Raw genomic sequence first — 12,613 nt, 5'->3', positions numbered from 1 at the left:
TCCTTGGGCACTTAAGGGACAATTTAGCATCGCCAATCCAACTAACCTGCAGATCTTTGGACTGTGGGAGGAAACCGGAGGAAACTCACGCAGACACGGGGAGAACGTGCAAACTCCACGCAGACAGTCACCCAAGTGGAAGCGGATCGGGGAACAATTTGAAGCGAGTTGCCCTCCAGGATACCAGCTGTTGTAGGTTTGTCTTTTCTTGCTCACCTGCCTCTTTGACCACTCCATCACCTGACCTTTTATTCTCCTTGGCTCGGCATCAGATCTTCTTTGTCAAGCTCCTGCGCAGCATCTTGGGATGTTTTACTGCTACTGGACCTTAAAGGTGTGGTATAAATGCAAGTTGTTGGCTGCAGATTGATCCAGGGTGAGAAGATGCAATTGACGGAAAAGGGTGAACAGACGTCAGTGGATATTGCAGCTTGCTGCCACTGCCAGATAGTCATCATCAAACCGACAGGTCAACCATCCCAACTCCTTAGAAAGTCAGAGAGTATTAAAGTGCCATTGGGGCCCATCCTGTCTTTGTTAATCCTTAACATTGTGCCTTTAGCCTCAAAGAACAATAGAGGGCAGGAACAGGCCCTTCGGCCCTCCAAGCCTGTACCGGTCATGATACCACCCTTGGCCAAAATGCTAAAGAACAAACCCACCTGCTGATTTTGGAACTTGCTGCATTTGCACGTTAGTTTCCCATTAAACTCTGCACAGGGAGAATAGTAAGAGTTTAAATACTTTTATAACTAAGTGACAATTGTTCATGCATCAACCTCTCCTGCTCAGGGAACGCTTTGAATAGTTCAATTTCACATCTGCAAGCTCCCCTATTTCTCGATCCTTAAATCTCCCGGTCAAAGATACAGACAGCCCCCCCTCCGCCCCCCAATGACATTCAGCTGGCAATTGTAGCGAGAATCAGTGTCCATGATGCATTGCAACACCACCACCTCCTGGCCATGTGCTGTAGTGCAGAGGCAGGTTTTTTAAAAAATGTATTCACAGGATGTGACCCCTTGATCTGAGTGGCTTCGGAGGGAGGGAGAGTCGACCGCACTGCTGCGGATCTGGAGTCACATGTAGGCCAGACCGGGTAAGGCTGGCAGACTTCCTTCCCCAGAAGTGGCATAAGTGAACCAGATAGGTTTCTGCAACAATTGACAATGGTTTTGCTGACTAGCTATTAATTCCAGATTTTATTCATTGGATTTAAATTCCACCAGCTGCCGTGATGGGATTTGAACCCGTGCCCCCAGAGCAATAGCCAGGGCCTCTGGTTTATTCGTCCAGTATGTTACATTCTACCACTGCCTTCCTCCCTCCTCCCCCAAAGGTTCGCATTTTGTGGTGATTCAAATTACAGCAGCAAATCCCAGTCAACTTGTGGCCACCATCTTATTGTTGTTACCATCAGCCCCTCCAGGGCAGCACGGTAGCACAGTGGTTCGCACTGTTGCTTCACAGCTCCAGGGTCCCAGGCTCGATGTCCGGCTTGGGTCACTGTCTGTGCGGTGTCTGCACGTTCTCCCCGTGGCTGCGTGGGTTTCCTCCGGGTTTACTCCGGTTTCCTCCCACAGTCCAAAGATGTGCAGGTTAGGTGGATTGGCCATGATAAATTGCCCTTAGTGTCCAAAAAGGTTAGGTGGGGTTACTGGGTTAGGAGGATAGGGTGGAGGTATGGGCTTAAATGGGGTGGTCTTTCCAAGGGCCAGTGCAGACTTGATGGGCCGAATGGCCTCCTTCTGCACTGTAAGTTTGTTGATTCATACGGGTTTTTGAACAGATCAGATAGCTTCACATTTAATTTCAGTGGAATCTTCTTTTAATCAAGCAACTGGTCATAGTGCACTGAGCTGACTGACCCCCCCACCTCCTTACCCCTCCCCCTCCCCCTTAGTAAGGTGAACTGCTTTGTTCCACTACCCCATCAAACCAAGAACAAGGATGGTGCAACAACAACTTGCATTTATATAGAAACTTTAACGCAATAGGGGTGGGCAATGAATGCCGGCCTGGCCAACCACGCCACACCCTGTACAGAATACAAAATAAAGATGCGTTAGGCCAGGCGATCGAAAAAGGCAGGTTTTAACAAGTGTCTTAAAACAAAACGGTCGAGGGAGCTTATTCCAGAGTTTAGGGGCAGGACAGGGGAGTGCATAACCGTTGACGGTGAACCAATTAAAACATGAGATGGGAAAAAGCCTCGAATGAGTGGAGCACAAAGATCCCCAGAGGGCTGTGGGGTTTGAGGGGTTTACCGAGATATCAGGAAGGGTGAGGTCATGGAGTATTTGAAAACAAGGGTGAGAATCTTAAAGCTGAGTTCTTCATCTTGTAACAGGGGTTCCTGTCCTGGTTCGGTGTTTCATTGGTAGGAATTAGTTACCAGAATTCTGCCTGTTCTAAAATGAATTTGTGCCTCAGAGTTATACACTTCATTAGTAAGACACTAAATGGCCATGTGTAAAGTGATGAGCTAGAGAGTGACTGCCATCGATTACCTCCACTACAGTTGCTTAAATACGAGTGAAATCTGGGGCAAAGGCAGGTCGCAGGATTTCAATGCATCAAAAAGTCAGGTGAAGTTAGCTTAAATGAGCTCAGCGTACTCCATTAAAGAATGAACCGGGAAATCATAGAATTTACAGAGCAGAAGGAGGCCGTTTAGCCCATCGAGTCTGCACCGGCCCACTCAAGCCCACACCTCCACCCTATCCCCGTAACCCAGTAACCCCACTTAACCTTTTTGGACACTAAGGGCAATTTATCATGGCCAATCCACCTAACCCGCACGTCTTTGGACTGTGGGAGGAAACCGGAGCACCCGGAGGAAACCCACGCACACACGGGGAAACTCCACACAGACTCCACCCAAGCCGGAAATCGAACCTGGGACCCTGGAGCCATGAAGCAACAGTGCTAACCACTATGCTCCCGTGCTGCCCACATCCGTGAACATCACGATACTCAACAATTCTGGAGCCCAGCCTGTGAATGTAAAAGGCAAGCTTGCAAATGCCTTCAGCCGTGTGGACGATCTATGTCAAACCGCTCCCCACCGCCCCGAGGTCCTCATCATCACAGATGTCAGTCTTCAACCAATTCATTTCACGCTACATGATGTCAAGGAATGGCTGGAAGCACTGGGCACAGCAACGGTTATGCATAGGCCCTGGGAACGCCCTGGTGGTGGAGCTAAACACTTATGTTCCAGAGCTAGCCGTGAACCTAACTAAGTTGTTCCAATACAGCTGCGACACTGACATCCGCATAACATAATGGTATTCTAACCACAGAGAAGTAGGAAAAATCCAACCCAAATAATGATCACCCTATCAACCGACTTCCGAACATCAGTAGTCATTAACAGCTTTCACAATCACCAGCTCCGGCAATAGGGTGCGAAGGCTGCAACTGGCACTATCCACGGGATGCACTACAGCCACTCACTGAGGCTGCTTTGCCAGTCCTTCCAAACTGGAACCTCCACCACCGAGGTCAACAGGTGCCGGAAAACACCATCACTTCCAAATCGCACAAACACCTTCTCAAGGGATAATAATATAATAATAATAATAATTTTTGTGGGCAGCAGGGTAGCACAAGTGGATAGTGCTGTGGCTTCACAGCGCCAGGGTCCCAGGTTCGATTCCCGGCTTGGGTCACTGTCTGTGCGGAGTCTGCACATCCTCCCCATGTGTGCGTGGGTTTCCTCCGGGTGCTCCGGTTTCCTCCCACAATCCAAAGATGTGCACGTTAGGTGGATTGGCCATGCTAAATTGCCCGCAGTGTCCAAAAAGGTTAGGAGGGGTTATTGGGGTAGGATGGAAGTGAGGGCTTAAGTGGGTCGGTGTAGACTCGATGGGCCAAATGGCCTCTGTATGTTCTAATGATAGCTTATTGTCACAAGTAGGCTTCAATGAAGTTACTGTGAAAAGCCCCCAGTTGCCACATTCCGCCGCCTGGTACGGGAATCGAACCCCCACTGCTGGCCTTGGTCTACATTACAAGCCAGCTGTTTAGCCCACTGTGCTAAACCAGCCTTAGGCAATAAATGACGGCCTTACAAATTGAACTCAAATATTTAAAATGTGAATCTGATAACAAATGGAGATACAGTTCTAGGAAAGCTAAGCAGAAGTTTGAAAAGCTAACCTCAAGACGCAGAAAAACAAGAGAGAGAATTTTCAGTCTAACTGGTTTCTAATTTTAATTGCAAATGTCTTAGACCCTGCAATGTGAAATCCTTTACTTCAGAATGATCTCTCCATCACTGTATAAGTGTGCTCCCTGTAGAATGGAGGTATAAGTAGCTGAATATTTGACAGGCAGTATGAAACAGGAACTGCCGAAGGTTTAAGAGGCATATTAAAGGACCTTTAAAATCAGTTTTCTTTATCGCCAGGTTAATAATCGGGCCTATTTTTCAGCCTTAATATAAAAATCAGAAGAAACTGGAGGTGGGGAGGGAATGAAATCATCCCCTAAAACCTGTGAATTTGGAAAGATCAGTTTTTATTTTCAACACAAACAGAAGACAAGACAGAGGCTTTGACAACTCGCGATTGTTTAAATAGTTCACCCATCACCTCTATCAGGGGCTGGTTTAGCACACTGGGCTAAATCGCTGGCTTTGAAAGCAGACCAAGGCAGGCCAGCAGCCTCCCCGAACAGGCGCCGGAATGTGGCGGCTAGGGGCTTTTCGCAGTAACTTCATTTGAAGCCTACTTGTGACAATAAGTGATCTTCATTTCATTGATGGCAGTCCTGAGAGTGATACAATAGGTCTCCAGGATCACAACACACCCTCAAGCTCTTTTAGCTGCAAAATCGCTGTTGCAATATTTATGATTGGACTCTGGGCTGTTAAATGTCAACTGTTAAAATTACTGTTCAAAGTAACCAGCGCCCCAATGTGACAAATACAGATTTGTTGATGTTGAATTTTAATTTTGTAGTATGTGTTCTGAATAGTATAAAATCTCCGTGTTTCTCCATTTTGTGATTATCGATGCCTTTCAATCTCCATCCAGACATTAGACAGGTGAAGCACACATATTCAGACATATTTAGACCTGATTTTTGGCTAAGAGAAAAATCAAGTTTGGGAGAAATGTTGAGCACCGATTTCTAGTTTCCAACTGATTGACCGCTGGAGAAAGATCATTGACAGTTTGTACCACCATGCGAATCCGCAGCAGGAGTTGGCCATTCAGACCACTGTTTGTGGTCTCAACTTCACTTGCTTGTCTACCCCCTGTGCCCTTTGACCCTCCCCTTGTCAGTCAAGAAATGTATCTAAAACTGCTCACTGACTCAGCTTCCTCTGCTCTCTATGGAAGGGAATTCCACACACAACCTTCCGACAGAAAAAGATTTCTCATCATTTCCGTTTCAAATGGGAGAGCCCGGACGCGATTTAACAGAAACATTTCGAAGTGCCGCTCCAGCCGTGATTGGCGGAGTCTTTCCCGGCGGCCGCATCGGTGAAATCACGGCTCCTCGTCCCGGAAATGGCCCCCACGAGGTTCGTGCCATCACTATCTGTCTCGCCATCTGATTTGCCAAACCCACCCCTCAGTAGCTCTCCGCTAACAAGGGGGAGCTGCTTTTAAACGCTCCCTCACCACTCACTTGTAGTCAAGCAACACACAAGCATGGCAGCACGCAGACCTGCTCCTCGCTTTGGCGATGCCGACCTGGTCAGGCTTCTGGATGCGAGACGGGAAATCCTGTTCCCCCGAGGAGGGGGGGGGGGGGTCGGAGGACCAGCAGGAGGATCAGCGATGCCGCCTGGGAGGCAGTGGTTCGAGGCTGTCAGTGTGACCAGAGTGGCAGAGTGACCAGGAGGATCACCGGACAGAGCAGGACGAAGACCAATGACCTCCATCGAGCTGCAAGGGTAAGTTACCACCACCAGCCCACTGGCATCCATTCCGCCTACCACCCCCCAAGCTTTCAACCCCACCCCCCGCAATAAGCCAGCGACTGGCACCTCGCACCCTGCCCACATCCAATCACTGCACCTGTGCCCAGCATGCCCTGGCACCCACCAGCACTCCCCATCCATGTCCAGGTGCGGTGCCCACACATGCCACTTGCTATAGACCCCCTGACCCATCAAGCCTGCGACTCACAAAATCCCCTCTCTGTCCCCGTAGGGAAATTAGCCCATAATGGATGCGAAAGGGCCCAGGCGGGCGACTGAGTTCCAGATATCAGAGTCCTCACCCCCTGTGACGAACGGGCCCTGGAGATCGCGGGGTTGCCCGAGGAGAGAGCAGCCACTGCCAGCGAGGCTGGCCTGTGCCACAGAGGGGAGGATCCACTGACCCTTCACCCAGGTGACCCGTCTCAAGTGAGTTGTACATGTCAGACAAATTGATCCCGACCTCTCACTGACCACAGTCCATTCTCTCGCAGGATCGCTATTTGATGGAGCCAGGCCATCCGGGATCACGGCTGCTACCCCCACCTTCCACCATCGCAGAGACGCGCTCCTCGGTGGGCGACTTTAGTGGACAATCTTCTGGGGCACAATCTGCATCGCGCAGTTGCTGATGCACATCAGGCGGAGACAGGAACATGCGGGGATACAGCAGCTGGGGGTCTGCTGGATCCCAGGTCTCAGGTGGGTCCCAGTCATTTGCCAAGCCTCTGGAGATGGTTATCCCAGAGCAGATCCTAGGGCGCGGCCGGGAGGCTCAGGAGGGAATGCCAGTGGCCCTCTCCTGCCTTGTATAATGACCTGCTGACAGTGCCGACACTGGCCCATCACCCTGGAGTGATGTTACTCAGGCCCTTAGAGGGTGGAACAGGGTAGTCGGTGGGGGTTGGCAGGGTTGGGGAATGAGTGGGAAGGATGGGGATGGGGGTGGTTAACGGGGGAGGGGGTGAATATGGGGGTATGAATGGGGGGGGGTGGAGGGTGCGGGGAAGGTGGTGAGCTGACAGACCAAGCCTTGCCCTATGAGAAGTGGTTGAGGTTGGTGGCATCCCTGGCCCTCTGGGCATGTCGGACGCTCGCTGCCACCTGTCCTCCGCCCTCCATCTGCTCCGATGGGTCCTCCGGGGCTTGTCTACCAACCCCTCCTGATCCGCCTCTTCCTCCTCATCCTCTGCCGAGGCCACATGTCCCTCCTCCTCCTCCTCCAACATGTTACCCCGCTGCCGTGCCAGGTTGTGGAGGGCACAGCAGACCACCACAAAGCGGGAGAGCCTCCGGGGGGTTTACTGCAGGGCATCACCAGAGCAGTCCAGGCACCAGAACCACATTCTGAGCAGTCTGATTCCCCGCTCAATGACAGCACGGGTGGTAACATGGACCTTGCAGTAACGGGTCTCCACCTCGGTCTCCGGCCTCCGCACTGATGCCATGAGCCAGGGGGTACCAAGTCCGCGAGGACACGACACCGGTGCCACACTGTCTCTTTGTTGAACATGTTGCCCATCACCTCCTCAATTGACCAATGACGCCAGTACACCTTGTGCCATCGCTGGCCTCCCCCCCCCCGGGTCCCTCCTCGGCCTGGTGGGTGGCCGGGTCTGCAGGGTCTGCGACGGCCCCCTGCACATAGGGTGCCGCCTCTATTCTGCGTCGATGCTGCCACCTTCTCCAGCGTCTGGCCACCTGAGCTGCCAGCAACACCCCGAGGGCAGTCGCTGCGGGATCGACAACACCATCCATCGTGGTATCTGTAAGGAAAAGGAGTAGGAGACAGACCGACAATCAGTTAGGGCTTCCAACCCGGGACCCTCAAATCCCCAAGCCTCCCGCACCCATACATGTCCCGTCTTCTCTCAGAGTGCCATCCACCGAGCCAGTTGTGCTGGAGAACCTCGATCTGCACGCTCACCCTCGGACACATCAGGATCCCATAGACCCCAGACCCCTGCCGGGAACATTAGGCAGACGGTGCTCAGGTGCCTTCCCCTGATCCACACACTCGCCCTTTGCTCGCGAGGATATCCCCAGCGCTGAAGCCCAACTCTGGAGTGTTTGATTGTTGGCTGTTGCCTCTGTTGTGTTGATGCCCCGGGTTCAGGCAAAGTGTCCAGGCCTCACAGTTTGATTGAAACGCCAATAAGACTCGTCTGAGACGTGGCATGTGTACCCATGGGGCTGCACATGAGAATATTTTGTATATTAAACAGTCAACAGTTACAAAGATTTGAAAATCAGCTACGTAATATTCCACATATCACACTAACCATTGAACAACAAGGAAATGTCACTGCTCCACACCGTCACCAATACAAAGCCAAATCAGCTCACCCCTACAACAAAAACAACACATGGTATCACCCCTCGCAGGCCGCCCAACAGAAACGGAGGACAAGTCCGACATTTGTTAGTGCTCTTTGGGGGGTTTTAAACTAAATCAGCAGGGGTATGGGAACCTGGATTGTAGTTTTGGGGTACAGGAGATCGAGAGTATAGAGGTCAGGAGCACAGATTTGACTTCGCAGGAGGGAGCCAGTGTTCAGGTAGGTGGTTTGAAGTGTGTCTACTTCAATGCCAGGAGTATACGAAATAAGGTAGGGGAACTGGCAGCATGGGTTGGTACCTGGGACTTCGATGTTGTGGCCATTTCAGAGACATGGATAGAGCAGGGACAGGAATGGTTGTTGCAGGTCTGGGGTTTAGGTGTTTTAGTAAGCTCAGAGAAGGGGGAAAAAGAGGGGGAGGTGTGGCGCTGCTAGTCAAGGACAGTATTATGGTGGTAGAAAAATGGGGACTCTTCTTCCGAGGTAGTATGGGCTGAGGTTAGAAACAGGAAAGGAGAGGTCACCCTGCTGGGAGTTTTCTATAGGCCACCTAATAGTTCTAGGGATGTAGAGGAAAGGATGGCGAAGATGATTCTGGAAAAGAGCGAAAGTAACAGGGTAGTTGTTATGGGAGACTTTAACTTTCCAAATATTGACTGGAAAAGATATAGTTTGAGTGCATTAGATGGGCCGTTCTTTGTACAATGTGTGAAGGAGGGTTTCCTGACACAATATGTTGACAGGCCAACAAGAGGTGAGGCCACATTGGATTTGGTTTTGGGTAATGAACCAGGCCAGGTGTTAGATCTGGAGGTAGGTGAGCACTTTGGAGACAGTGACCACAATTCGGTGACCTTTACATGAGTGATGGAAAGGGATAAGTATACCCCGCAGGGCAAGAGTTATAGCTGGGGGAAGGGCAATTATGATGCCATTAGACATGACTTCGGATGTATAGGTTGAAGAAGTAGGCTGCAAGGGTTGGGCACACTGGATATGTGGAGCTTGTTCAAGGAACAGCTATTGCGTGTTCTTGATCAGTACGTACCAGTCAGGCAGGGAGGAAGGGATCGAACGAGGGAACCGTGGTTTACCAAAGAAGTGGAATCTCTTGTTAAGAGGAAGAAGGAGGCCTATGTGAAGATGAGGCGTGAAGTTTCAGTTGGGGCGCTTGATAGTTACAGGGAAGCGAGGAAGGATCTAAAGAGAGAGCTAAGACGGGCAAGGAGGGGACATGAGAAGTCTTTGGCAGGTAGGATCAAGGAAAACCCAAAAGCTTTCTATAGGTATGTCAGGAATAAAAGAATGACTAGGGTAAGAGTAGGACCAGTCAAAGACAGTGGTGGGAAGTTGTGTGTGAAGGCTGAGGAGATAAGCGAGATACTAAATGAATACTTTTCGTCAGTATTCACTCAGGAAAAAGATAATGTTGTGGAGGAGAATGCTGAGACCCAGGCTATTAGAATAGATGGCATTGAGGTGTGTAGGGAAGAAGTGTTGGCAATTCTGGACAAGGTGAAAATAGATAAGTCCCCGGGGCCTGATAGGATTTATCCTAGGATTCTCTGGGAAGCCAGGGAAGAGATTGCTGAGCCTTTGGCTTTGATTTGTATGTCATCATTGGCTACAGGAATAGTGCCAGAGGACTGGAGGATAGCAAATGTGGTCCCTTTGTTCAAGAAGGGGAGTAGAGATAACCCCGGTAACTATAGGCCGGTGAGCCTCACGTCTGTGGTGGGTAAAGTCTTGGAGAGGATTATAAAAGATACGATTTATAATCATCTAGATAGGAATAATATGATTAGGGATAGTCAGCATGGTTTTGTGAAGGGTAGGTCATGCCTCACAAACCTTATCGAGTTCTTTGAGAAGGTGACTGAACAGGTAGACGAGGGTAGAGCAGTTGATGTGGTGTATATGGATTTCAGTAAAGCGTTTGATAAGGTTCCCCACGGTCGGCTATTGCAGAAAATACGGAGGCTAGGGATTGAGGGTGATTTAGAGATGTGGATCAGAAATTGGCTAGTTGAAAGAAGACAGAGAGTGCTGGTTGATGGGAAATGCTCAGAATGGAGTTCAGTTACGAGTGGCGTACCACAAGGATCTGTTCTGGGACCGTTGCTGTTTGTCATTTTTATAAATGACCTAGAGGAGGGCGCAGAAGGATGGGTGAGTAAATTTGCAGACGACACTAAAGTCGGTGGAGTTGTAGACAGTGCGGAAGGATGTTGCAGGTTACAGAGGGACATAGATAAGCTGCAGAGCTGGGCTGAGAGGTGGCAAATGGAGTTTAATGTGGAGAAGTGTGAGGTGATTCACTTTGGAAAGAATAACAGGAATAAGGAATATTTGGCTAATGGTAAAATTCTTGGTAGTGTGGATGAGCAGAGGGATCTCGGTGTCCATGTACATAGATCCCTGAAAGTTGCCACCCAGGTTGATAGGGTTGTGAAGAAGGCCTATGGTGTGTTGGCCTTTATTGGTAGAAGGATTGAGTTCCGGAGCCATGAGGTCATGTTGCAGTTGTACAAAACTCTAGTACGGCCGCATTTGGAGTATTGCGTACAGTTCTGGTTGCCTCATTATAGGAAGGACGTGAAAGCTTTGGAACGGGTGCGGAGGAGATTTACCAGGATGTTGCCTGGTATGGAGGGAAAATCTTATGAGGAAAGGCTGATGGACTTGAGGTTGTTTTCGTTAGAGAGAAGAATGTTAAGAGGTGACTTCATAGAGGCATACAAAATGATCAGAGGGTTAGATAGGGTGGACAGTGAGAGCCTTCTCCCGCGGATGGAGGTGACTAGCACGAGGGGACATAGCCTTAAATTGAGGGGTAATAGATATGGGACAGGGGTCAGAGGTAGGTTTTTTACGCAAAGAGTGGTGAGGCCGTGGAATGCTCTACCTGCAACAGTAGTGCACTCGCCAACATTGAGGGCATTTAAAAATTTATTGGATAAGCATATGGATGATAATGGCATAGTGTAGGTTAGATGGCCTTTATTTTTTGACTTCCCATGTCGGTGCAACATCGTGGGCCGAAGGGCCTGTACTGCGCTGTATCGTTCTATTGTGCCATCATGTCCAGAACCCTGTTGCAGAAACGATTCGGCCATCAATGAGTCACTTGCTCCATGTATCAGTGCCACCCTCCACCCAGGTGCTGCAGCCACACAGCCCCTCGCACACGGCCCAACCACACCTCACCAGGACCAAACCCTGGCATCTGCAAACTCCACTAGCGCTCAAAGTGCAGCCGAATCTCCCCAGCGTGTTTAATCCACAGTGAGGTGCCAGCCACATGCAGCAGTCACCACACCGGGAGCTAAAATGTCAGCAATCTACGAAAGCATCTCCCCAACAGCGTCACCAGGTGGCGCACCTGGATCAATGTCATACACCAGACCCCGCAGCGTCCTCGCCCTCCTGACCGGATTGCCCCCTGGGCCCACACATCCCCCTGAGCCCGGTCTCCAAGATCCAGGCATCTTAGAAAAAATGGTCCTTCTTTCCGGCTACAGAAAAGGAAGGAAACAGCAACAGCAGCCTCCAGGCATCTGCAGCCACCAGCAGGAGCAAGCAGCAAACACACCCTGCAGCTGCGAAGTGCTCTCCCAACTAGCAAAGCCAATTCCTTAATAGCAAAGCCTTCAGCTGTGAAGCTAGAGGCTGCTCATAGTCGAGAGGAGTTAAAGTGACCTTCCGCATATAACCAACAGCACGGCTCTGACCTGGTAGTGTTTGGTAGGGCAGACAGGCTAGATGTAGTTGCCCCTGTTATGGGTAACCACAATATTGGAAGATGGCTTGTCGGCCTTGCAGATGCCCAGCCCCTGACCAGGCCCATCAGCCCTTGAGCTGCGTACCGGAAAAGGGAAATGGCTCATCACCTCCTCAGTTCCCCTCAGCAGCCATCGCACCAGCTTCACGTTTACCAGCTGTTCACTCCAGCGGGATATTCCGGTCCCACCAACATCGCATCCCCACCTCGGGTTTGGCAGTGATGGGAAATCCCGTTGACAATATTCCTACCAAAATGGAGAACCTCACATTTGTCAACATCGTATTCCATCTGCCAGACCCTAGCCCATTCACTTAACCTATCCAAATCCCTCTGCAGACTTCCAGTATCCTCTGCACTTTTCGCTTTACCCCTTATCTTAGTGTCATCTGCAAACTTGGACACATTGCCCTTGGTCCCCATCTCCAAATCATCTATGTAAATTGTGAACAATTGTGGGCCCAACACGGATCCCTGAGGGACACCACTAGCTACTGATTGCCAACCAGAGAAACACCCATTAATCCCCACTCTTTGCTTTCTATTAATTAACCA

Source organism: Scyliorhinus canicula, chromosome 7 (assembly GCF_902713615.1).
Source record: "Scyliorhinus canicula chromosome 7, sScyCan1.1, whole genome shotgun sequence".
Lineage (NCBI taxonomy): Eukaryota > Metazoa > Chordata > Chondrichthyes > Carcharhiniformes > Scyliorhinidae > Scyliorhinus > Scyliorhinus canicula.
This window is presented reverse-complemented; position numbering follows the sequence as displayed.